The 27245-nt window shown below is 45.7% G+C and overlaps 1 protein-coding gene across 32 annotated transcripts in view; it reads left to right on the forward strand.

The window, feature by feature from the left end:
* The window catches only part of FOXP1 (forkhead box P1), a 561728-nt gene that overhangs the window by 21191 nt on the left and 513292 nt on the right, over positions 1-27245 (forward strand). For 5 of the 32 annotated variants that reach the window (XM_075938594.2, XM_075938600.2, XM_075938602.2 and 2 more), the window contains one exon: positions 16051-16145. The exons of 26 other annotated variants lie outside the window; for them this stretch is intronic. The gene's annotated coding sequence lies outside the window, so the exon portion shown is untranslated. Of the gene's footprint in view, positions 1-12670; positions 12787-16050; positions 16146-27245 lie in introns of all 32 variants that reach the window. One more of the 32 variants, XM_075938596.2, reaches the window with a different exon arrangement.

Consider the following 27245-nt stretch of genomic DNA (forward strand, 5'->3'; position numbering starts at 1 on the left):
CTAGGGCGCCGCCTTCAACGGGGTGCCTGGGGTGCCCGATGATGATGTCACTCCATTGATGGCCATGCAGGCGGGGGTGCTGATCGCGCGTTCTGCCTGGGGCCAGCTGCCGCAGCCCACCTCAGGCCACTCCTGCCTAACCTTAAACTAGTAAATCCACTAGTGCCTGCAACTATGTTCAATATAAACTACTCTGCTTTTTTTTTTTTTTTTTTTTTTTAAAGCAATGCTGCTGTGATTTGGGTTACTCCATAGTAATAGGGTGCTGAAACACATTTTTTTAGTTTGAAGTAATATATGTGGGGATTGAAAGAGAGTCCCATTTATAATCTCAGGGCCTCCCCTTTCCAAAATGATCTGTCTCCTCTAGTCCAGTGTTTCTTAAACTATGTTCTGTGGAACACTCGTGGTCCATGAACAACTCGTAGGTGTGCCGCAACCTCTTTTTTGTTTTTGGCTTTTTTTTGTCTGACAATTTTTTTTTTTTTTTGAAGAAAATTTTCAGAGGTGTTCCGCAGTAAAAATACTATTCTTTGGTGTTCCATGGTCTCAAAAGTGTAAGAAATACTGCTCTAGTCGACTTACAGCTCTTTTACTCCCCATTTTTTTTAAAATAATGTCTCTTCGGTGAATCTGAATCCAGAGCCCAAGAAGCAGGGAGTCCAGGTGTAAACTCTTGACTTGCATACTTTATCTTTTAGGAAGCAAGTTGTTTTTCCTTTCCCCTTTGCGACTAGGAATAATTTGCCCATTGGAGATGGAAATAGTTTTTGGCTCGTTCCATTCCCTCTTGACTTCATGTCTGACTGGCATATTGGTCAAGTTCAACTTCGACAGTCCTTTCCCAGGCAGAACTGCAGTCCTTGGCTAATAAGGTCTGAGGATTCATTACAGGGTAGTGCGTTACCTAGTAAGGCAGGGGGTGGGGAACCTGCAGCCTTCAGGCCACATCTGGTCCACTGCTTCATGTAATCGGTCCTGGAAGTCGTGAGCCTTGGATCCCCGTCATGGGGCTGAAGCCATGGATGCTGGCATCTCTGAGCTTCTAGGTGCAGGGGCAATCAGGGAAGCTTCATGTGCTTCTCCCTCTCCCCAGCGCTGCCTCTGCAGCTCCCATTGGCTGGGAACTGTGACTAATGGGAGCTGCGTGTGCCTATGGGTGGAGTGCCTGTAGGCACAGACCACATGCACAGCACAGGGCCACTTGGCTCCTCTGTCTAGGGGCTGGACATGGTCGCCTCTTCTGGGAGCAGTTTGGTGCCACAGCAGGCCGGGAGCTTGATGTAAGCGCTGCCTGTTCGGAGCCCATATCCCTTCCTGTACCCCAGTCCTGAGCCCCCATCTCTTTCCTGCCTTCTTCTGTACTCCTGCCCCAGCCCGGAGCTGCCTTCTGCACCCATAGCCCCATATTTCTGGTCCCACCTCAGAATCTAGAGGAAGCCCCGAGCCTTTAGCACCCCTTCCCCCTTTGCGGGGCTGTGTGGTGCCCTGACAAAAGGTTCCCCGTTTCTACAGTAAAGGTTGCAGCTTGAACTTCATATTGTGAGAGTAGAAATGCCCTATAACTTTTTTTTTTAATAACAAAGGTGCCTTTTTTGTCTTGTGCTATTGTTGTATAAAGACATTGGACAAAGCCTTATTTGTTTAAATGTTTTTTCTACATCATGAGTTTGTTCAAGAGAGCCAATAAAATAGCATAGACCTTGCCGTTACCCAAAGTTGCATTCAGCGTGAACATTCAAATAAAACCCCAATACCTCCCACTCCCCAGCCATTGCAAATTTAGTGCAGAAGGCCTGGAAGAAGAGAGAGTCCACAATATTTGTGGACTAAGCCATAGTGGTTCTTTGAGTGAACAGAGAGAAACTAGAATTGGATCTCAGCTTTAAGTCACTGAAGCTGGGTTTTTACACCTTTGTCATAGTTTAGCACATTTAAAGTACATACGGCCCTGTCTGTGATCGATTTTTTAGCATGCCCTGTCTAGCACCTTTCTAACACACCTTTAAATCCTAGTTGAGATAAACCATAGGGTAATAAATTTAATTCTAGTTTCGGCTCGTGAAGAGGTGTTTATATCATAGCTGAATTTGGCTGCAGGCTTTGTAATTTCCCAGGCCTAACAGTGGAATATTATTGAGTCTGTGTTTGCCGTTCATTTCTGGGTAATACGTTTTTGCCATTGCTGAGGTAAATGCAAAACTGAAGGTGGGAATGGCTTTTCTATTCCACAGTGAAAACAAAGCAGTAGCGAGGAGGTCTTTGATTTTTGTAGTTCTCTGTAGTATCTGTTACTTTCCTAAAACACTTATGTTTCAGGGTAGTGATTTCTTGGTGGCAGCTCAGAGTGTTGTTACGTCATAGATCTATTCAGTAGTGACAGTAGGTCTTGTGCTCCTAAGGCATAATGTAAGGGTGATCTTAGCAGAGATGTTTTATGATACTTTCAAGTGCTCTTGGGTGACTAGTCAATCCATGAAGTGCTCTCCAAAGAGGTAGAGTGACCTACACTCACTGTCACATAGGCAGTGTCATGAGCTCAGCTGTGCCTTGTATGCAGGGGCAGATGAGGATTTTGCGGTGCCCAGGGCAGCACAATTTCGCGGGGCCCCCCTTTCACACGGCGCATGCACGGTGGCGCCACGGCGCATGTACAGGGCTTCTTGAAGCGCGGGGCCCGGGGCGGCTGCCCCGATCGCCCTGCCCTATATCTGCCCCTGCTTGTATGCTCTAAATGCATTTGTACTGAGCATTTAAAGCAGCTTATGGTATGCTATGGGGATAAAGAGGCAAGTGAAAATCTTACTTTCACTTCCCCAGTAACCAGAATCCTTGCACGACTGCAAAGAAATTGGAGAAACCTGGACTAAAAAGTCCAGAATCCGACGTTCACAAAATAGAAAGCATTTTCTAGTCTCTGTTAAATGCAGGCAAAATTTGAGGAATCAGGATTCCTACTTGGTTTTAAATAAGTATAATACTGGTTTTAAAAAAAGAAAAAGTATTCTTGAAATTGCACAGCATTCCTAAAATTATACACTGGGATTCGAAATGTCTTCTGTTGGTACTCTGGACACACAACTAAAGCATTTTTAAAATATATAGTACTTTGTGATGAGTACAGCACTGTACTCCGACTGTGCTAGTTAAACATCAACATGCATTTTTTGCAAGGAAAGAAATGCACTTGTAACCAATCTCATAATCATGGGAAGGAACATTTTCTACAAACAAATGTTTTCCTTAGTTGTTGTCTTTGTCAAGGCCAAACCTGTACATGTTTTGCTGAGGTGGCTGATGGCACCTTTTTTTTTTTTTTTTTTTTTTAAGGGGCAAGGAGCTTATTTTTCTAGACCTTTAGCTCTACAGGAGAAAAGTAACTGGAAATGGCTGTAAAGTATGTTACTTATGTGATGTTTGTACTAGTGTGATGGTCTTGCATCCATTAAAAATGCTGCCATGCTTGGAAGTTCTGCATTGTAAACCATTTCTGAGTACAAACCGTTTAGGCAGTCTATATTTTCCCAAGGATCATTTGGTCAGGCTCTCAGGTCTCCTCCCCACAGAAACAATCCAGAATATTAGGCTTATTCTCAATTAGAGGAGTTGAGAAAGCACTGTAATTATCCGAGCACATACAGGTACAGCTTAGAATGCTGTGCAAGCTGGGATTTGTTACTTAGGATGTTGCAGAGGCTCCTAAGTTTCATTTTCTCTGCAAGGAATTGGCACGTGGCCACTATGCCCTGGAACACTGCTGGCATCTCTCCTTTTCTGACAGTCCCCCCCCCTCCACCCTATTATGTCAGCTGTTCCTGTTCTTTATTTCCATTTTATCTTCCTCTCTCACCTGCCCTGCCGCCTCCTCCTTCCTCCCACCCGTCTGTTTTATGCCCTTGGGGATGGGACTGGCTTTTATTTTGGTGCAAACAATTTTTTTTTCTGCTCTTTTGTGATCAGGCTCCATGCTGCTGTTGTATGGGGTGTGTTTGTTGGCCTGTGTTACTTTGGTGAGTGCAGAGAGATTGTGGGAGCAGAGAAGAGAAGCTTCTGAGAGAGTAGGATGAGACATGACCTGCAGCTCTGTGCACATAAGCCACTCCTGTGAGAGTATGGAGCTGTCTGTACTATTTGCAGTGGGGTGCAAGATGCATTGGTTAATACAAAGCCTCTGTGCCCCCACTGGGGTAGTCTAGTGCCTCCTAGGTGTGATGTCACAACTGCATGATGATGTTGATGGAGAAGCTTGCAGGAAGGTCATTGCACAGTCCACAATTGATGCAGTTTAAAGTAGAAAAAATCGTGTAATGTATTTAAAAGTAAGGATGCAAAAATGCGTTTAAAAAGCTAACTGCTAACAATTCTAGCAGTTACATGCTGCAGGTTCTGCAGTATAAAGCGTAACTCAGCTTTATAGTGCGGAGCTCACAGCAAAACCTCCCTGGGAGCGGAGAAGAGGCTTTGCTGCCGTTTCCCAAGGAGCAGAGCTGGCAAGAACTGCCGGCCTCGCTCCCGGGGAGCCAGCTTGTAACATAGAATAATAGGACTGGAAGGGACAGGCAGAGGGGCCAGGCTGGGCCCATCACAGACGGAGCAGCCCCCTCCCTGCAGTGGGCCTTGGAGGGCTGGAGCAGTCCATGTGCTCTGGCCCCTGCCCGTTGACCAGAACTGGTAAGCATTACCCATTTCGGTAACCAATTAACCTTTCACATCCCTAGTTAAAAGCATTTCAAAGAGTTAATCCTGCACTTCGATGTATTGCCTACTACTGTCCTGTGCCACTTCCAAATGATTAAACATTTGCAACCGCCTAATCCTCTGTGTTCCTGCCTATACTGGGGTTGCCAGATGAAAGAAAAATACCCCCCCCCTCCCCCCAAAAGCACTGTGAAAAAAATTTATTGCAGGGGGGGGAAGGGGAGGGGCGGGGACCAAAGTTGTTGACCAAAAAAACCCAAGACCTCTGAGAACCACTGCTAGGGGTTACCAGGTAATCATTCAAACAAACAAATAAACAAAAAAACACCCACCACACCCCGGACATGCTTTTCGGAGGAGGGAGGACCGGCCTGGCTGGGAAGGGGGAGGCCTGGAAACAGCTAACGGGGGGGGGGGGGCTGGGGAGATGGGGGTGCCAACGGGAAGCAGGGCTGGTCGTGCGGGGGCGGGTGGAATGGGGATGGCTGCGGGATATCGGGGGAGGGGGAACCGGCTGGAAGGGTGCGGGGCTGGCTGGGAGGAAGGGGGAGCCGGAAGCACAGCTGGTGGGGGCGTGCAGCGGGGGGGCCGGGAGGAAGGGGGGGAAGCAGAGCTGGCGGGGGCGGGGAGAGGTGCAGCGGCGCTGGCCGGGGGAGACAAGGAAGAGGAACGGGCCAGCGGGAAGCAGAGCTGGGGGACTGCAAGGGGGCTGGCCGGGGGAGATCAGGAGGGAAGTGGGGGAGGGCTGGCCAGCTGGGAAAGGGGGAAGTTGAGTAAATTGGCCAGCGGGGAGCGGGACTGACCTGGGCACTTGCTGCCTGTCCCACACAGGCTCCCGGCGACGCACGAGCGAGGAGGCGGCTTCCCTTTCTCCTCACACTCAACCGATTGAGGGCTCCCAGTAGCAATCGTGGCCCTGCCTCACAGTCGGGATGCCCAGCCGCTCCCCCTGCCTCCGCAGGCTTCTGTCCGGTGCGCAGCTGGAAAAATCAGAAAATACTGGGCATTGCAAATGTCTGGTATTTTCTGATTTTTTTTTACCGGACATAGCGCGCAAATACTGGACTTTCTGGTACAGTACCGGACACCTGGCAACCCTAGCCTACACCACAACACATGTAGGATTCTTCATTACTTTCTGCTGGAACAATACGCATCTTAGGATTTTTGTCTCAATGTTCATGCAGTGGGAGGCTCTACCAGGGCACTCATACATCAAAAGAGGACAGTTGCAAAAGTGGAGTCTGGGGACGTAGGAGGGCATGCACCCTGTGTTCACACTTTACTGTACTATTGTACAGTAAAACCTGTGTTATCTGGCATGCTCGGGGATTAGGGCGTTCCAGTTATCTAAAAATTCTGGTTATCTGAGGGTCCCATCAACCTAGGAAAAAACAATGGACAATAATAGTAAAACTCAAGTTTTTAATATGGGTAGTTTTGTAATGTGAGGCAGTTGATCTCATAATTCTATTTTGAGTTAAAGATGATTAGTACTTCTTAAATAAAAAAATAAGCCAATCATGGTAAACCAAGCCAGGCCTGTGCAACTGAAGATGTGACAGTACCGTGGCTGTGGGCAATGCTGATTTACCAAGTTTTCTGGTTAACAGAGTGCCGGATAACAAAGGTTTCACTGTAGTAATATTTGTGCAAGGGATGCCTTGTAAGATAGCATGTGAAAATTCATAATTGGTTTTTAAGTATTGTCCTGCTACAATATATCTGGCAACATAGAAGTGACCACAGTTCCCTTATGATGTTGTTAACGTCCTTCGTGGTCCTCTGTGTGGAGTGGGTGGTCCAACTCTAGGCTCACAGAAGGGGTGGGGCTGAGGGCAGCCAGTGCAAGGCTTGTACAGCACTCCACTGGCAATTGAAAGGGCTTGGGGCAACTGCCCTCTTGGGGGCCCCCTCTGTCAGTGGGCCTGCACATAATCGAATCCCCACAGCCCTGCATCAAACAGGCCCGTCCTAAATGAAAGAACGTATTTTAACTTGCATTTAAGCATTAAGCAGAGCATGAAGGGGAACAGAAGAAACTCAAACAGGGAATAAATATCAGGGAACATCTTTCCACATAGACTCTTTGTCACTTGGTTGTCAGCTGAAAAAGTTTTCAAGAGGGGGACTGCAACGGTAAAAATGAGCGGCAAACGCTCCAAGAGTCTTCCCCTCTCCCCCATTCCCAGCCTATCACATTCACTATACTTGGAAGACAAAGGAAGTAGGCATTGGAATCGGTGAGGTAGGGAGCGGTTTGTCTTGACTGGAAGAGCTTGGTTAGTAATCTTGCTGGAAGCATGTGGTGAGAAATGTTGCTTGAATCTGAAGTAGTTTTATTAGGTGTTAGTAAACGTTTTATCTTGATTTTTCTTGTAACCCTTTCTGACTTTCTCATTCCATGTACTCACTCAAAATCTCTTTGTAGCTTAATAAACTTATTTTATCTAATCCAATGTGTTTAAATTCAGGTGTGTAGGTAACTCTGTTTAGAAAAGCAAAGCTATTGTGCGTTATTCCTTTAAAGGAATTGACAAGGAATAACACATTTAATATATTTCTACTGTGTATTGAGGATCACACTGCTGTATAACCAACGGTGGTGACTGACAGGCTGCAGTTCCATGTTGGCCACCCGCTGTTCTGTGTGCTGGTGGCTGCTTGTGAGCAGTTCAGGTTGGAGGCTACAACAGGAAGGCATTTCAAGACACCCCAGGTTGCATGACGGGATGACATAATCTCTCCTCCCCTAGTCTGGATTGTACCCTGGTGCTTCATTGGGAGATGTGTGCTATTTCCTTTTGCCCGGTTGTTCTGGACAGCTGGTTTCTGACTTCCCCTCCATTGCTGAGCTGCACTTGTAGTACACACTGGAGGATGCTGCTGATTGTTTGGAGATGTGCTATGAGAAGAATTAGATTGCACTGCATTTATGTCCCATTCTCTGATGCTGTGTTGTGTTTGTCAATAGTTGGAGCAAGTTCTTCATGAATTTTTCCCATTTCCCATTAGTTATCTTAAATTATTTCTGCACAAGGGATGTGAATGGGTAACCAGTTACCTGGTAAGCATCATGGCCAGCAGAGAGCTGCTGTAGCTGGGCTAGCTGACTGTTTAACCAGTTAACTGATTAAATGGAATTTTACATTCCTAGTCTGCACTTGCTTTCAAAATGGAATAAGGAAGGATAAGTCTGGCTCTGTAGAATCTCAGGAACTTGTATCCTGTGTTCAGTGGACTCTAACCCTCAGACTGGGTTCTTGGCTCTTCTTCGCCATCAATCTAGCTGCAAATGTTAACTCCACAGTTCATAATGCATACCCTTGTTACACTTTCGTAATACAAAAGGATAACAGACCCAGCATGGGCTTTTCCTTGTAGTCTTGGAAGAAGTTTCGTGTCAAGATGTGTGTGCAAACAGCTTATATTTCTATGAAAAGGGGGGTGGAGGGAAGGATTGATGACTATTGGAAACTTAATTTCTGAAAACTAAAGAGTCCCAAAGAGAAACCCACTTCAGAAGCTTTGGTTTTTACAAAGCATAGGTTCGAATGCTATTGCAGTGGTCTATGGTTTCAGCCGCTCTCTTTGATACATGTGCGTGAAAGCAGCGGTTGTGTTAGACAGAAGGAAATGATAAAATCTAAGAATTAAAGCATTGGATGAGAAGGGCAGTGAGTAGCATGAAACTGAAAAATGTTAGCCTCTGAACAAACATTCCCATAAACAGATCATAGTTCCTCACCTCATTACTGGTTGCCATTGTTTGATTTGTTTAGTGACTTAGGCTGGGTGGCTAACTGAGGTGGTGGTGGTGTGTGGTGTGTATGTGGGGGGGGGGACTTCTGGTTTTTAACCTAGCTACCATTGGTTAGCACAAATTTTTATTTCTAAAACTTGATTGCATTTGAATGACCAACATTAGAGAAACTTCCAAGCTCACATTACACTCTAAATTTCTTCAATTTATTTTTGAAGTAGAAATTTTGCAAGCTGACGTTTTTGCAGCATGCGTAGTAGAATCTGGCTGACAGCATTGTCTGGCAAAAGAAATAACCAAATTATTATTCAGTCATGGGTTTTTAACAGCCGCAAAGCAAGTGGATGTTAACTAAATGATGCAATTTATTCCCTTCCCACTTATTGCCAGCTTGCCTATTACAGAAAGACTGCCAGCTTTAAATAAGTGGTACCCAGATGGTAGTCGCATGACGCCCACTTGGTTACAGAACCTAAGCAGGGAACAACTCGGCAGCCACTACAAGCTGTGGGTCAATTGAGGGGGAATGCCTGTTGCTTCACAGTTTTGCATATGTAAATCTGTTAATGTTATGTCAGTATTGTGCGGTCTAAACACAAGCATTGCCTTTCTCTGGGGCCCAGATGAACTTGGATTACAGCCCAGTTAATGAGGATCTAAGAGAGATGCTTCAGTTTGAGAATGCTGCTGCAGTTTGCTTCCTCAATGTGAACTCATTGCTTCCTGGATGCTCTCATTTTCTCCACAGCTGAAGTTCTATTCAGGAAGTTCCTCTGATAGGCGGACTCCATAATAGGATAGACAGATGAGGCTTTATAAGGTTGGAGGAAGAGATTGTATAAGCGTGAGTGTGTGTCTATTTTTAGTCCCTCTGTTGAAGACCATTCATTTGGCCCAGCCTGTGTCTGTGTCTCTCACACTTTCTTTCTCTGTCTGCCACACTTCTGCACTCTATTTCATCAACTACAGATGTGGCACACAGCCGTCTCGGAAAAGTCATGAACTGTGTCGTCTGCACACTTTAACAGCCAACATCTGCCGCAGCAGCCTGATGGAAATGGCATGGAAACAATTTTAGGGAAAGTGCTAAAGTGCTTTAACATTGTCTTTAGTTTGGCCCCTACAGACAATTATTTTTACATCAGTTGAATCGAGATAACAAATAAATGAGGTGGTTTCAAAACCGATTCTCTTGTTTTAACAGTTCCACTTAAAAATGTTTGACATGGAAATGCTTTTTACTGATCATTTCTTGTTCTAAAAAGCCTATGAAATAGATGAAAACAGCAACCAAAAATACTCAAAAGAGGCAAGGCCTAATATGCTTACAGGCTAAAATGTACCTTTAGTGTTGATTTACCCAAATAAAATCTTCCTAGAGGTATTGAAAATTTAATGTGCCAGAAGAAAAGAGTTAAGCGTGTGTTTTTTCATGAGAAAAAATGTTGTGATTTTAACCATTTTGTGAACTATGTTTAATGCTACCGTACTGCTCAAAAAGTTTTGAATGTGTTCCCACAAATGCCTACTCATATCAGTAGATATCATTAGATATCATTGGACTTGCTCATGTGAGAGGGGAATTTTAATGGGTTACCCCTCTGGTTGCTCTGGAGCATTCTGTGTGAGCATGATTTATCATTTTACATGTAATGTACTGTGAACTGGCGTTTAATATATCGGACTTGAAAAACTCTTGTATTCAAAAGTCTGTCACACATCGGATGGTGGCCTGTAGATAGCCGGGGATTGATTGTAAGGTATAAACTTGTGTGCAGTTATATTAAATACTTGATTATAAGAAGAAAAAATTGAGGGAAAGGCCAGCTGATTTAAACTGTGAACTTGACCATTTTCCCTAACTTGCTAATTATTTAATCGTGGAGATACTCACGAGGGTGATGTTTTTTAACTACCGTGAAAGTAAAATTTTCGGCTGATTAGAAGTATTCCTTGGTTTAATATTCGCTTCCCTAGCTAATATGTTTCACTGACACTTGCTAGTATGGGTTGTGCAGATTAGGTATGTGAGGGGCTACTCATGTTTCAAGTCAATAGGCTTTGTTCTCTAGGACCAGATGGAACTCTGCGGATCATTCTTTATCTCTTCTCCTTTGCACGGTAACCTGATCTCCAATATAGCTAGACATCTACCCAAAATTTACAATGTGGAAATAAACTCAAGGTTTAAAATATGAACCAGCAAGAAAGGAAAGTATTTTATTTTTTTCCACAAAGGACCCAAAAGGACATTGGAAAGTCCTACAAAAGGTTTATAATCTACAGGATTCTAGCATCTATATCTCTCAGCCTTTGACAGTGATTTGTTGAGCATTACAATCTATTTTTGAACTGAAATTTCTTAGTAGATTTGAAAAATCTGTAGTAAATTGCTAATATTCTCAAATGAAAGCAAGCCATGCATTAGTTTATGTATGTTACTCAATTCCTTATATTAAGAGTACAATAGATTACTCTCTTAAAAACCTGATCGAGGAAGTAGAATATTATATTAGCAGACATTTTACAAACCCACCCTGTTGAGGACTAGATCTAAATAAGACTTAAGAGTTAACTTGAGGGACATTAGCTATTTGTAATTTTAATAGCAATAAAAAAAAAAACTCTCTGGGGTTGCCATTGTGGTTTGCTACTCTTGTGCCCATGGTGAGCCCAGGTGACAGTTTTTAGTGAAAACCACAACATTATCCATTTAGTGACAGTGTAATCCCTTCAGCTCTATGCTACATTATGTGAGGAGACTTAGAAATAATGTTTGGAAGTTGATTAAAGTCCTTTATAAGTAAACCAGCACGACACAATCTGTTTTTGCGATGAAATAAAGAAAAGCTAGCAGACGTGCATCTGCTATGGGAGAACAAAAGCGCATGTGTGTCAGATTTCAATAACATGCTTTTAGAATGTCCCAGCCATAGCTGTTGTGTAGTATGTACTTTATTGAGAAATAACAGTAGGAACAAACGGCAACAGATACACTAACTGGAGATACCCTGCTGTGAGGGGCTGTTGAAAAAGGTTCAGGGCCTAGTATGTCTTAAAAACTAGGCCGGTTTTAAAATAGTGAATTACAAGACCAGTTTTCTTAAATATTAATAAATAGCTCTTTTTCTTAAATGAAAATACAGCACTTTCAGGATTTATTTTTTGAAAAGAGGGGTCTTTTGGCTAATGGCGTGAAGTATAGCCTGGAAGTCAGTAGTTCAGGTCTTATCTCTGGGAGACAATTAACTTCATGCTAGTTCCTTAAGACTGGTGTGTCTTTGTCTATAAGGGATCATTTTTGTTACTAAAATACCTAGGAGCGCTTAGTACGCTTAGTACTGTACACAGAACAAAAATATGGTTCCTGTATTATGCTTCAGTAACTGGGTCTTAGTGCTTACATAGTGTTTCTGAAGTCCTTTGGCTAAAATTCCGTAGAAGAATAAAGTGTCATTTTTATTGATTACTGCCCTTGTTTTCTGTTCAAGACATGCATGTATTTTTTCTCTCTCATCTTTTCCTCTTCCCTCAAACTAAAAGGTCTTTAGTGATATTGGCACAGCTTTGGAGTTATGATTAGTATCTTAACTTGGCTTTACCCTGCATTTGCTGTTGTTGCAATGAAGGAACGGTGCCTGTATTAGGGATGTAATAGTGTAGTCGATGAAATGATTAACCGATAAGCAGGTGCTCTGCCTGCCAGCACTTAAAGGGCTTGAAATGCAGAGCCACAGTGAGGGTAGTTGACTACATGATTAATGAACTACATGCGTCTAAACATCCCTAGTCTGCATGCTTATTGAAAGATTCCCCAGCCTCTTTCACTCCTCTCCTCCATGCATCACTCCTGGTACAATTGCCACCAATGGCAAATTTTAAAAATAAAATACTTGTATAAAGTTTGGAGAATGTTCAGCATCAGATCTGAAGTATTTCGAGGTTTTTTTTTTTTTAATGTGGGTCAATCTTGTGCTTAAACTGAAGGAGATACTCCTTTAGTCTTACAAAACAAAACAAAAAATGTACAAAGTCAGTCTGGGGGCAGACTGGTAAAAATGCAGGTATCACAGAGAATATCTTGGGTATAGAACTCAAAACAGATGTGAACCTTTGTAACAAGGCAATCAGCGCTTGCTCATCAGATGAGAGTAATGTTCCAGAAAAGAGTGCTTACAAATCCTTTTATCCTTTCCTTTTATGATCAAGGGAGCTTGGAAGGTTCTCTCCTAAACAGAGAGCTAGTAAGCTTCTCTGAGATCAAACAGGAAGTAGACTGGTGGTTAAGGAGAAAATGAACTTGGGAGCATAAATCCAGAATAGAGGTAAGAGGCTTTCTCCATTATGGCCAAGATGTCAAAGATGACTAGTAATTTTGGATACTCTTCTTAAGCTATTGTAAGAGACACCTAACTTTCAGAAAGTGAAAATCATGAATTTGAATGGTCATAAGTTCAGCATCTGAATAGCAAGCCACTAAAAATCACTAGTTACATCTGAATACCTTGGCCTGTATTCTTTACACTAATGGAACATTTGACCTTCATAATAATTAATCCATCTCCCCAGTCACCTGTGGTTATTATAAATAGGATTCCTGTCTTAAAAATCATGACTCTGAGGTGCAAAGATGTTAAGTGACTTGACAAAGGCCACATAAGGAAAAATCCATGCCAGAACCAGGAAGACAATGTAAGAATTTAAAAATTCCCATATACTTGTGACCCTGAAAGAGAATGGGACAACATAGCAAATTGACACTCGCTGCTCTGTCAGTCTTTTTGACAGTAAATGATTTCTTAACAATCCAGTACGAGAGCATCTTGTACTAGTGGCTGGATTCACTGCATTCATGTTTTTTGCTGCCTCCTGTAACTCCTCATGCAACTCCCTGAGAAATTGAGTTTTTGGCAAGAAAGTTACATAATCCTTCAGCAGGTTTCGGGACTTAATCTGTAGACTCCTGGTTGCAAGGAGAGAGAAGCTTTTCACCATGCTTCTAGAGCTCTTTCTTTATGGGCTATGAGAAGAAGAAGGAACAACATCTCAAAGTTATGGAAGAGTGTGATTGAATGGCTTTTGGCACTGGGCTGGAGTCAGGAACTGCGAGTTCTGTTCTCAGATCTGCTACTGACCACGTGTGGGATCTTAGTCAAGTCCCTTCATATTTCTGTTTCCTCCTCCCACTCTTTGTCCTTTTGGGGTAACAACAATATTTTATGTTTGTTTGTCATCTCACATCCTGAGTCAGGTGCCTTATTGGAGGGAGAAGAAGGTGTAGTTGCTTTATTGTCCAGGTAGAGGGCCTCATGGTACAAGCAGAGAGAGCGATAGGAAGTCTATAGATGTCTCATAATTGAGACAAGGAGCTGGTCTACCTTTTGTGGAGCAGACGGACAGCAAGCTGCATGGGTTGAAGGACTCCCATACCACCCTGAAAGCCCTGAGGCTGTACATCCCAGGTATGGGTCATTGAAACCACAGCTGTCTCAGAGGCAAAGACACCTGTTCCAGCAGGATCCACATCACAAGAAGGCTAAGGCTTTCTGGCACTGCCTGAGCCATTCATCCCCTCCCTCTGCCCAGTTGGGCTCAGCCCACTCCAAATAGTTTTGAGGGTGCACCTGAGGACCTACTAGGATGTTCCCAGTACGCAATTCTTCTTGGTTTTTCCCCCCTCCCCAAATACCGTTCTTCCTGTGTGGACAGCTGTGACCTTGGACTGCTGGACTCTGAACACTGTGGTGCAGGGTAATACCTTCCAGTTTCTTTCCATCCCTTCCCCATTCCTGTGCAGGAACCCTTCTCACGAAAGTCGTCTTGTGCAGGAGGTTCAGAGGTTACTGGGTACGGTGGAGGAGGTTCCTCTTGCATACAGGAACAGAGGGTTCTATTCTTTATGTACATTTTTTTTTTTTAAATCTCAAAGGCCAAGCATGGTCATGTCCCATCCTAGACCTGGGAGACCACAACAGGTACTTAAAGAAACGAGTTCTGCATGATGCCCTCAGCCTCCCATTATTCCCTCCCTACATCCAGGAGACTGGTGTGCTGACCTTAACTTGAAGGACACATCCTTTCATGTAGCAATCTTCCTAGGTCACAGATGTTTCCTCCAATTTATGGTAGATTCTGCCCACTACCAGTTTGTAGGACTCCCATTTGGCCAAGCCAAAATACTGAGGGTGTTTACTAAGTGCATGGCGGTGGTGGCTGCTAACCTGAGATGCCGGGGAATCCAGATTTACCTGTACCTCGATTGCTGGGTGGCAAAAGGCCCCAGCAAGACTCCAGTCGAATGAGACATTGTGGCTTTGCGATCCATGTGCCACTCTCTGGGCCTACTGGTCAGTGACAAAAAGTCCACGTTAGTTCCGGTACAAAGGATAGAATTCATTGGAGCAGTGTTCAATTCAACCCTGCGAAAGTGTTCCTGCTGCTATGCAGATTTCAGACCCTGACCTCATTGTGGAGGTATCCACGTTTCCCCTGATGGTGGCCAGGGTTTGCCTGCCTCTGGTAGGCCAGGTGGAAGCATGAACATGTTGTCCACTCTGCATGTGGCCCCATAAGTGGCTGGCATTGGCTTATTCCCAGTCCAGGTGCATACTTACCTCCTTGTAGTGTTGGACCCATTCCAGAAGAAGTTCTGTTCAACAACCCCCCTTGCTCCGTCGAGCTGGGATTGGACGCTTCAGACCTCGACTGAGGTGCACACTTCGGAGGGTCTCCAGACTGGGGTTTTGTGGCTCCCAGAGGAGCCTGTTGGTTCTTAATACATTTAAAAGGCTAAAGCGCAGCAGGAATGGGGGGACCCAGAGTAAGCCAGGAATCAACTGTCCTGGCGTGTGCTAGGACCCTCCCCTCTGCTGTGCTTCTGATTTTGAGATGTATTAAAAGCTGGCAGGCTTGTAATACATTTTAAAAGTAGAGGTGCAGCATCTGGGATTGGGCGTGAGCTGGGAATCAGCTGATCAGCTCACACCTAGTCCCTGCTACTCCCTTGCTCCCCGTGGAAATGGTACTGGGGGGAACTGGCTTTTAAACTGGCTCCCCACAGCTTCAGCTTCTGCTCCCACCCTTACTGCCTCTGATGGGGCAGCAAAGGTGGGGGATGGGGAGTGACTAGTTGAGGGACTAGTGGCCTATCTGGTAAGCTTTTGTTTATCGGAGAGTCGACTAGTCGCTTACATCCCTAGTCTGAGCATGGTAGCGGTGATGTCAGTGAGACGAGTCTCTGAGACTAAACCCTTGACCTTAGCACCACCATATCCTGCCTTTTAGAAGGGCAAGGTCCTTTCGGCTGAATCCTAGAATACTAGGACTGGAAGGGACCTCGAGAGGTCATCGAGTCTAGTCCCCTCATCAAGTACAGTCCCCATGCTTTCTATTTTCTATGTGAATCAGGACAGATTCCTGCTGGTCTTCTGTCCCAAACCACGCAAGACTGGTGAAGAGAGATGTCTTCACGTGCTGGACACCTGATGGGGTTTGGCCGATTTTCTAGAACGTACCAAGCCTTTCCATAAGTCAACTCTGCTCTTTGTTAGTACAGCAAATCGGGTAAAGGGCCTTCCGTTTCTTTGCAGATTTCCAACTGGATCACCTCCTGCATAAAGTCCTGCTGTGAGCTGGTGTGGGTCCTGCCTCGCCGATTGTCAGTGCTCATTTGACTTGAACGAAGGTATTTGTTGATGGCCTTCTGGCATGCTTCCCTACCCAGGACATGTAGAGCTGTTATGTAGTTCTGTCTGTATGTTCACATCTCATTACACCATCGCTCAGTAGGCCAGAGACAACACTGGGCTTGGTAGAGCAGTATTACAATCTGTGCAGCTGTGAATTCCCACCTGCCTCCATGGGTAGGGCTTGGAGTCCCCTAGAGTGGAATGGACATGAGCAGGCACTTGAAGAAAAAGGCATAGCTGTTGCATAACTGGTTTTCTTAGCAAGACGCTGCTTTTGTCCATTCAACATCCTGCCCTTCCCCATTTTTGGCATTTCCGGCAAGAAGAAATGGCAATGCCCCTTTTACCGTGCCACTCAGGCGCTACTCCAAAAGGGTCCACAATTGGTCCCCTATGGATACTGCTGAGGTAAAATTGCCTGCACACCTGGATATGGTGAGCACACACTTCTGATACAGAAAGGACATGAGCAAGCAAATTTCTAAGAATACCAGTTCTGGTAAAAGGTAACTGTCTTTTTAAAGTGAGGCAAAACTTGTGGGGTATCAGAGCCCTGAAAGTGGTACAGTAGTCTGGAGAGGTTTGAGAGAAACTGGCTTAACGTCTGGTGGCTGCACTTCCCCTGTGCTGTTAGCAGTGTCCACATGCCAACTCGGTTCGCAGCGAGCTGGGGCATGATAGCGCCTCTCACCCTGGCTTGCTGCCGACTGACTGGCTGTGTAGTCCAGTGCAAGTCTAGGGCTTGTTAGCTACCGGCAAGATCAGGGAGCTCGCTCGGTGACTAATACTCCATTTAACGAAATCTGAAGCCTTGCCCATTCATTCTGACTAATCGTGGTGTCATCCCAGCCCTCAAATCTCTCATTTGGTCCTGTATTTTTTAGAATCTGCCAGAACACTGAAAGGCGTATGGGAAGGAATGAAGAATGGTCAACTGCACTGTGTGTTTTGGGGTTGTTTTTTTTAAATCTTCGGCTCAGCAGTGATCACGGCTAAATAATTCCAGAAACAGCCTCAAGCCCCCAACGTCTATTATTAGGAATATACATTGGGGGACATTATCCTGCCATCCTAAACTACCATAACTTCCCAGAGGCACTTTACCCTCGCTACACTTGCCCCAAACCTTCCAACTTCACCCCGTCCTCTTCTGTGAGGCAGCCAGGTCTTCTCAAAGAAGAAAATGTTGGGGCAGCACAAAATAAATACAGACTTTGTCTAAATAGCAAACAGTGGCTACAGGAATAATTCACTTTCACCTTTACTTAAACCTTCCCTTTTTTAAAAACTTAAACCTCCAGTTGGATTTCCAACCTGCTGCACTAAATGGTGGCAGAGTCCAGGAAATATGATTCAGCACTTGGATCCTGTTTGTTCTGGGTTACGCAGGCCCGTGCATATAATCCACCAGTATATTAAATACTGGTGAACACATCTAGCGATGAACTGAACCTGGTTTCAGGCAATTTACCCCACCGGCAAGATCCCCTCCAGAAATTGCTTTTTGGGTTTGCAGTTGGAGGTACTGCTGAAATCCAGGTTGCAAGCAATCTGGTAGTCCAGTCAGGCAGCAGGAACCGATGGGATCCGTGAAGGGAACAGCTATGTGTGGCCGGGCCAACAGCCACTGCGGGCCTAGAACAAGGTATGAGAGGGGACGGTGCCTCCGGTGGAAGGCGCAAAGATGTTAAAATGTGATTATCTGGCTAATTGTTTAGTCGATGCTGTTAATATCGACTATACGGTTAGTCGATAAGCGCTGCTGTGCAGAGCTGCAGCGGAGGTAGCTCCATGAGCCGGCTCCGGAGCCACCTGCACTGCTGCTCTGCATTTTAAATGTAGTGAGAGCAGCAGTCCAGAGGCGCAGCAATCAACTCAAGCTGGGACTGCTCAGCTCAAGCCGGTTTGCGCTGAGTCCAGCAGCCCCTGTTTGTCATGGACAGGGGCTGCTGAGCAGCCCCTGACCATGGCCAGCCCTGGCTGCTGCAAACAGGGGCTGCTTGGTGGCAACCGCTCCTGTCCTGGGGGCCCCAGCTCCCCTCTGGGACCCCTGTGGACAGGGGCTGCTTCCCGGCAGCATCCCCTATCTTCCCCTCTTCCCCCGCCTGTATTAGAGGCAGCAGGGGAGGGGGGCACGCGGCACCCCAGAGACAGCGCTGAGGGGAACTGGCTTTTAAGCTGGCTCCCCCCAGCATCGGCTCCTGTCCCCCACAAGGGGGGCGGGGTGCTGCAGAGAGCATGGGGGAGTGGGGACTGTTTGAGTCCCTGCTCACCCCCTGCTCCCTATGGCCCTTCTGCTTTTGTACATTTCCAAAGCAGAAGCGCTGGCAGTGGGAACCAGAACCAGCATGGACTGAAGCACTCTCCGCTCACGGGGAGTGCTCAAGCATTTCCCCGCTGTGCCTCTGCGTCCCTTGCCCCCCCATGGAGATGGTGCTGGGGGGAACAGGCTCCTGCTCCTCCCTGACCCCCTCCCCCCCCGCTGCATTTCTCTGATAGAGGCAACAAGGGGTGGGGGAGCGACTAGTTGAGCGGCTACATGATTGTCTGATAAACATTTGCTTGTTGACTAGTTGCTAACGTCCCTATGGGGCAGCTAGCCATTGTTGACACATGGACCTCCGCATGGCCCCCGCCATGAGGAGTGGCACTCCAGCCGCAATTCAAAGGGGCACTGGGCAAGTGCCTGCTTTGTCGTCCCCCCTTTCCCGTCGGCAGGCCTGGCATTGTGCCCAGTCAGCAGCATGCACCTCGAGGCGGGAAGCAAAATCAGCAGCAGGGAAGAGACTTTTAAAAGAGACTGATCTGCTTACTGGAAAAACATTCTCCATAACTCACTGCCTGTCCCATTGCAGTTGCCAGGTGAAGAAAATGGTGAAAAGAGCCCTTACCTTCTAGGCTAGGGCCTGAGATTGAAGGAAAGCCATGCTTGTTTCCTCCCTTGGACTGGCAGGGAATCTCATCCCTTTCCAAAATGTTTCTCCCTATGACCCTCCTCCCCCACCTTCTATTTATTTTCCTGTTTGGACAAATAATTTGGGGAATGCACCATCCCATCCTGGATTGAAAGCCCATTGTTCAGCTTCTGTTTCCTGTTTGAATAGCTGCCGCAGAAACAAGCCCTAGCTCGTATTTTGCACCCTCCCTATGGGGTGTATTGACAAAAATGTTTGTGTTCCTGGAGCAGTTGTGGTGTTGGGGGTTCTGTAGTCAATCAGGAACACAGACTAAAGATGATGTCTTTGTCTCCTGTCACTGAAGCTGGTACCTTGATTTGGCCCAGGGTAAAAGATTTTTTTCTGTCATTGAATCTAAATGTAGCACCATGGACCTTCTTTGAATCCCTGATCAAATCCTTTCTGAGTTGATTTTTTACACTCCCCCTCTCACTACTGGCCATTTGCTTAGCCTTCAAAATAAGGCGTACTACTTGTGTTCTTTTGTGTGGACCATCTTTTGCTTTTCTCACCCAGGAGAGGTGATACTTCAGGGCAAGACATTAGCTAGCCACAGCAGGTTCTCTGGAGTTGCAGAACTATTCTGCTAATTTTATGCTGGAATGCAGCTCCGATGGATCTCATTAATGGATCCAAAAGTTCAAAAGTGTTTGTGACCGAACCAGAATGAGTGAAGCAAGTTCTTGCAAGCAGGTTATTTCTATGGGCTTTTTGCCTGTGAGTGAGCTGAGGCTACTTTGTATCTTTATCGTCTTAAAGTGAAGTGCCGATAACTCCGTGATGTGAGTTTTATACCTAACCCCATATGCGTGTGTTCCACTGGCCCATTTGCATGATCCTAGTGAGCTAATATTTAAGTCTTCGCCTTTCTAAAGTCCTGGATTCTGATACTGATCAGATTCATTGGATCCTTGGGCAAAGCAGGGGGTGGCTCTGCAGGCTTGGAAGGGGCAGGCCCTCAAGTGGAAGGGGCGGGGCAAGGGCTAGCATCCCCCAAGTAGCTCTCAGCACCACTTGGAGCACTCTATGTGGGACTCCTCTGGTGATTTAAAGGGCCCGGGGCTTTGGATACCGCCAGCGGCACGAACTGGGGCCCTGGGCCTCTTTAAATCTCCAGCCCCCAGGGTACTTGCCCACTTTGGACATCCCGTCAGCAGGTCTGGGTGGCAAGTGGAGTATGAATAGGGATTTGTGCAGCTCTCATTCTCCCAGTCCTTAGAGGCTTCCTCCAGCTGGCTTAGGAAGTGAAAATCTCAAATGTGTCTCTTGCAGGTGTTTTCCCATGAAGCAGACTCAAAATCTCATCACCCACCTTCTTGTCTCCTCCCAGCCCTTAAACACCCTAAATCAAGGATGGGGAACCTTTTTTGGGTTGGGGGCCACTGACCTAGGGATGTTAAATTTTGATTCATCAGCTAATTGAGTAGTCGATGGAATTTCAATCGATTAGTCGATAAGGGGGAGGTGGGGCGCTCGCTATCCTGGCTGCGCCACCCGCAGCTTTTGCTACATTTAAAAGGCAGAAGAACAGCAGGGAACACGGGGCAAGCGTGTTCCAACTGTGGCGTTTCAGCCACACAAGGCTCTTGCTACGTTTCAAAAGCAGAAGCTCAGCAGTTGGAACCCGGTGCAAGTGGGGACTGCTTCATTCCCCACTTGCGCTGTTTCCCTGCTGTGTCTCTACCTCCCCTGCCCCCCAATGGAGACGGTGCTGGGGGAACTGGCTTTTAAACTGGCTCCCCCCAGCACTGGCTCCCCCCACTTTGCTGCCTCTCTCTGATGGAGGGAGCGGGGGTGGGGAGGGAGTGACTAGTCAAGTCACTACTCGACTATCTGATAAGCTTATGCTTATTGGGTAGTCAGCTAGTCACTTACATCCCTACACTGACTCACAGAAAATCAGTCGGGGGCTGCACACACAAGTAAGCAAAAACAAAAAGCAAAAACAACAACCCCCCCGTCCCCCAAACCCCTGACTTATGTGGCCCATGACTGAGAAGGAGGAAGACACTCCTCACATACCCTTTTCACACCAGAGCTTAGGGGAGCCCAGGCTAGTAGATTTTGTGTGCTCCAGCCCCATGGGAGAATGGGAAGGGGGCTGGAGCACCAGTGTGGACTCCTTAATGCTGGGTGGGTCATTCCGAGCTTTAGGGGCTGGATCCAGGCAAGCGGGAGGCTGCATCTAGCTCCCGGGCCTTAGGTTCCCCACCCTTGCACTAAATAAATAATTACATATGCAAGCAGCTGTAGTGCAAATGCAGGCGTTCATACCCGTTATTTGAAACCAGAATGACTTATGGTCATGCAAGTAGATACGTGTGCAAAAAAATTATTTTGGCTGCATCCTAACACTTTTTAATAAATAGACTTAAAGGAAGAAAACACCTGGAAACGGTTGTAAAAAGAAATCCATAAAAGCTGTCAAATGACAGCTAATTGTACAACATTTCATTTTGGGGCATAATACAGCTTGTTAAGAAGTTGTTTTTGTTTAAGACCGGAGCTACTTTTTCAGCTAGTTGCATGTAATATGAATGAGGACTTCTATCATGAGTGTCCAGTGTAAACTCTAAAGTTGCTCCAGGCAGCTTGTGTACTTCCCTGTACCAAAGTGGAAGGCGGGTTCTGCAGGGAAGTGATTGGAAGCTGTGCAGCAAGAAACTCCTTTCCCCTGAGACTGGGGCGCAGAAAAGATGGGACATAGTACCTGTTGGCTCAACAGGATGGAGTAAATAAGACGCAGGGTTGTTTTGGTAGGCCTGTTGTCAAACTTCCTATCCGGCAGGAATCTGCTCCAATTTACCCATGACTTGAAAAATAAAATCTTCAAACCTTTCTTTGTCTTTTGCACCTCGACTTACAAAAAAACCCTTTCCAGTGTTTGAGAACTGACTGAGTTCTAACTAGTAAGAGGGGTTTTTAAGCTAAGCAAGTAAGACAGGTATTCAGGGTGTTGCTTCGTTCTGAGTCGCTCTCTCTTCTGGCTGTTGTATATAAAATGTTTTTGAATGGACGGTAGCTCATTTCACTAGATCAGTGGAACCTTTTCCCAAATGATCTAACTTCTCTTAGGTCAGTTTTATTATAAAATAGAAGCCAATTTCAGTTACAGACGGTCTTACTCTTTCCATTGTGAAGATGCACCTTTCCCTTTAAATCCTAAAAGGGATGCCTGCACTCCAGAAATATGGTAACTGTGGCAAAACTTATCAGAGCCCCTCTCATATTTCATCAGGGGAGGGTTCATTTTCACACTCCTCCCCCCAACTAGTCTCCTGATTTTCAACATTAAACCATCTTTAAGAGGAAACTTTCTTACCCCAAACCTCTTCTTTGTTGATAGAATCAGTGAGCGGTAACTCTGTCCACTGTAGACGCAGGATGCTTAACCCCTCACCCGCTCCTGCAGTAAGCCAAAGCTTTTAACGTAAATCTTGTCCTTTTGTCTCAATCTATTCTAATTTAACCATGAAGAGTGTTTTCTTCACATCCATGCCTGAAATAGAACCGTCCTCCTTAACACTATCAGATTGGGGATTTTATCCACCCCAGTCAGTTCCTTTTTAATTTCCCAATTTCCTTTCCTTTGCAGCAATCCGACTGTGATTCCTTATCACTAGCTAAGAGGATAGATTGGTGGGAAATTCCCTTTTTAGTTGATTCCAGCACTTGTTAAATCATGTGGGAGGCAAAGGCCTGGTGAACCTGCATTTACCTTTGCAAAGCCCTGTCTTTTAGTGCTAAAGTTGGACTTTCTGTTGACTCCTGGTTTGGTGGGCAATAATTTTTAAAAGGGGGCCACTTCACAAATTTCTGAAGTGGCCCCGGGCTGCCCTGGAAGGGGCGGGGCCATGGGCGGAAGGGGTGGGGCCATGGGCAGAAAGGGAGGGGCCAGGAGACTTCTCTGCTCTCCTGCCCACAGACCTTGATTGACCTGGCAGTGCGGGAGTGCGTGAAGTTTCTTACCCTCTGCCTTTGCCCTGCCCAGGGCAGGCACGCAGCAGCGAGAGAGAACCACTGGCTGTTTTAAAACAGCTGGCATTTTTCTCTGGCCGCTGAGCACCCATGGCGGAGGGAGGGGACTTTGCACGCTCCCCTGTCCCCAGGTCTCGATTGGCTAGGGGCGAGGGAGCAGAAGGGCGGCTGTGAGCCAGATCCACTGGCTTGGCAGGCTGGCCCCTTTTCCCACCCCTGGACCAGGGTCAGGCCTTCTTGCCCTTCCTAAAAAAGGAGTCTCTGTGTGCATGTGTAGTGTTACCTTAGATTAACTAATTCCCTATAGCTATCTTGAAGTACAAATACAGTGGGGTGAACTGTAAAATAAGTGAGGTCCAGCCTCAGATGGGTATAGGACTGATGTGAATTTATGGCTTGGTAAAACTGAAGTTACTTGTCTCCACTTTTTTTAATTTCAAGATGGCTCGTGCATGCTAGTTATATCCTAAGGTGAAAACCTGTGGCTTTTTCTAGCTGTAAAGTGAAATCCCAAGGGATTATATCGTCCTCACTTCAGCTGTGCATCCTCGTGTGCTCACTTGGGGAGGGTTAAAAGGGTGGAGGAGGAAGGCTCAACAAACACCTGCATATTAGATAACAGGCAGAACTTAGCCTGTTAGGGGCTATCGAAAGACCAGATGTTGTGAATTCAGGTTGAAAATGACAATGGATCCCATTTTCAGACAGACACATGCACACAGAAGCAAATGCTCTCCTCACTTAGGGCTGGTCTATACACAGTTTTTAGACAATGGTCTAGTTCAAACCAGACCAACCCTACGTCAGAGCAGTTACCAAAATGTTATAGTTCTGAACATTCTGAATCCACACTGGAGGAGAAGGCTGTTGAACCATGTATCAAAAACATAGGACTGCAACAGTTATATTTAAATCTGCAAAACCAGCATGTAGATAAGCCCTTAACGGCACATGTACGTTGAGGTTTATGTTAAGTTGGCGTTGATACAACCACATAGCTATCTGTGCACTTAAAAACCTGACTTGTGTGAACATAAAAACAACTATGTTGGGTCTGACCAAATGTTCACATAGTCCAGTATCCTGTCTTCTGACAGTGGCCGATGCTAGGTGCTCCAGAGGCAATGAACAGAACAGGTAATCAAGTGATCCATCCCCTGTTGTCCATCTCCACCTTCTGACAAACAGAAGGACATCATCCCTGCCCATCCTAGTTAAGCCATTGATGTACCTATCCACCATGAATTTATCTCATTATTTGAACTAAAATGGGATGCAGACATTTAATATTTAGCGCATATTTTTTCTGTATAGATTTCTTAAAGTTTCAGTTTATTATCTGTACATTCTTATCTAGCTTCCTGCCCTAAGCTACAGTTGCTGTATGCTACTTTAAAATTATATTCCTTGTTCCATCTCAGAGGCAGCTGCATTTTAATGGTGAGTGAAATGGTACCTTACTGAAGGATGTTGTGTTACTTGCTTAAAAACTATTAAATGTCTTCAGAGTCCTGGCTGAAATGCACTATAGGAAAGCTGCGTATAACAAATCAAAGAGCTGAGTACTGGGAAAAACTAGATATCAAGATGGTTTTCAGATAGGCTAGTTAACCTCTACTCCTTTACCAATATAGCTGGGGCCCTTGCTGGAACCTAATCCCACACTCCTGAACTTTGCAGAAGTCTTAATTTTTTTTTCCCTTCTTGCTTGGATCCCTCTCTATTTAGATATACTTTGGGGGGCGGGGAGGTCTCTGAGAATATAGAACTATCTACGGCAGTGTTTCTCACAGGGGGCTGCGGCATGGCCCTAAACTGCTGCTTCCCGCAACTCCTCTTGTCTGCAGACGGCAAACCGGAGCCAATGGGAGCCACGAGACTCTGTGACTGCAGGGCCGTTAAGTAAAGAAACTGGAACGCTTACTTTGAGAAACACTGGTCTAGGGCATTGGGACTGTAACTCTTTGGAATAGACACCCAGAGATGCCTACCGCAGAATAGTCAGACAGCAAGTGCATTAGGGATGGTGCTTAAGCTAACCATTTCAGTAGGAGAAATTAGAGTTGAGAGTATTCTCATCTATTGAAGCAAAAGACAGGACTATGCAGCACTTTAAAGGCTAACAAGATAGTTTATTAGGTGATGCGTTTTCGTGGTCCAGACCCACTTCCTCAGATCAAATTGTGGAAGAAAATTGGCATGACCATATATACCAAAGCAAGACCAGACTAACAGGGCTACATCTCTATTACTCATCTATTGAAGGTTTAATTAAAAAAAAAGAAAAGAAATAGGGGAAAGAAATAGCTTGAGCATGCTTACTTGCTCCTCCCACACAAGCCAATAAATCCATAATCGCAGCCACCATATTCTCCCTAGAGCGAGCCATTGTTGTCGAAGAACATTAACCATTTTGTCTAAGAACATTAACCTTTGATGTTCTCAGCACCTTTGTTTGATTTGATTGTATTAGTTTTGGGACTTCGGTTTCATTTTTTTGTGTGAGGAAAAGTAAGAAAAGGTGTATGTATTTATATTACAACCTTGCACAACTGTCCTGAGACGTTACCAGCTGATTGTAAACCATCTACTTGCCAACCCATTACCATGATGGGTATAATTGATGTTTTCATTAGCGTCAAATTATTTTCCCATCGAAACAAAATTGCCTGTGTCGGTTATCAAGTAAAACTCTGCATTATACACAGGTAACCCAGAACCATTCTCCCTGTGTTTCAGATTCTTATCTATGTGCCTCTAGACGCCACTACAGCCACTCCCCGACTTACGAACACACCGACTTACGACCATCCGTACTTACGACCAAGCTCCCATTAACCCCATTATAATATTTTCGAGTTGAGAGCCATGTACGTCAAGCTTTTCGAACAGCACGGGCAGCACATTTAAGGATATTTCCAACTTGTGACCAAATCGAGTTACGACCAGGTGTTCAGAACGTAACCCGTTCGTAGGTCGGGGACTGCCTGTATATGAAGTCCAAAGAGCAGGCACCCATAATATCTTTTGGCAGCTTTTGCTGTAACCGTGTTAAGCACTTTTCTGTTCAGTGCAAATCTCTCGCTTCCCATTCACTCTTCACTGGATCTGTTTCCTGCTAAATGGATCACCCTCGTATGGCTAGTATGAACTGTGTGTCTGAGTAAAATTCATCAATTTTTCTCTGAAATTGTTGGGTATATTTTATGTTACTGGCTGATGGTTTTGTGGTACCCTTGTACCACTGCTAAGTTGGACTGTGTGTTATATAGACAACTAGTACATTTACTCAGTGTTGGTTGTATCCTCAAGGAGGGGCACAGGCAGGGGACTGGAGAGATAGGGGGTGCAGAAGTCTAGGTTGGGGATGAATACAGGTCAGAGTAGGAGGTGTGTGGGTTGAAGGAGTCAGGGTTCGAGGGTGGGGAGGGACACAGGAGAGTGGGTGTGTGTGTGGGTGTAGGTGTAGGTGTGGGAGTAGGAGTAAGGAGGCAAATTCCGCCCCCCATTCATTCCAGGACTGCTTGCTCTTCCCCTTCCTGTCCCTGTAAAGGAGCGAGAGCAAAGTACAAATTGTCTGCCCCTCTGTGCTTCCCAGCCAAAATGAGGAAGGCAGCAAAATGTGCATTTTCCCCTCACTCCCTGACCAAGGGGAACAGCCAGCAATGTTCCCATACAAATCTGGGGGGAGGGACTTTAGCCCCTCTTCCCCTCACTCTCCCAAATGGGCATTTGGAGATTAGGAGGCTCAGAGCTCTGGAAGTCCCAGACCCCTTTTATCTGTCTCTGGTGATTCTGCCTTTTTTCCCCCCCTGTATGGTTTAAGGAGAATCAATCCTATTCCAGGCACATCCCATTTTCCTAGCACAACCAAACCCTGCCCTTGCTTTAAGTTATGATAAGAAGCAGCTGCCTACCAAATTTGGTGATCCTAGCTCTTGTGTTTAGGAGGAGTTCTTGAACAAACTCTTTGAAATATATGGTAGATATTAAGAGGTATGTTTCTGGTGCATTCCTACTGAAAATCAGAAGCAAGCCAAAATGAGCATTTAGTAGATTTTAGCTGGGTAGAGTGTAATGCAGGGTCAGGCCAAACACAGCCTGTGTACTGCATCCAGTCTGCTAAACCTTTACATCTGGCCAAGCGTCGTCCAGTGGCCC

The sequence above is a fragment of the Pelodiscus sinensis genome, chromosome 11 (genome assembly GCF_052426305.1).
Source record: "Pelodiscus sinensis isolate ZL-2025 chromosome 11, ASM5242630v1, whole genome shotgun sequence".
Classification (NCBI taxonomy): domain Eukaryota; kingdom Metazoa; phylum Chordata; order Testudines; family Trionychidae; genus Pelodiscus; species Pelodiscus sinensis.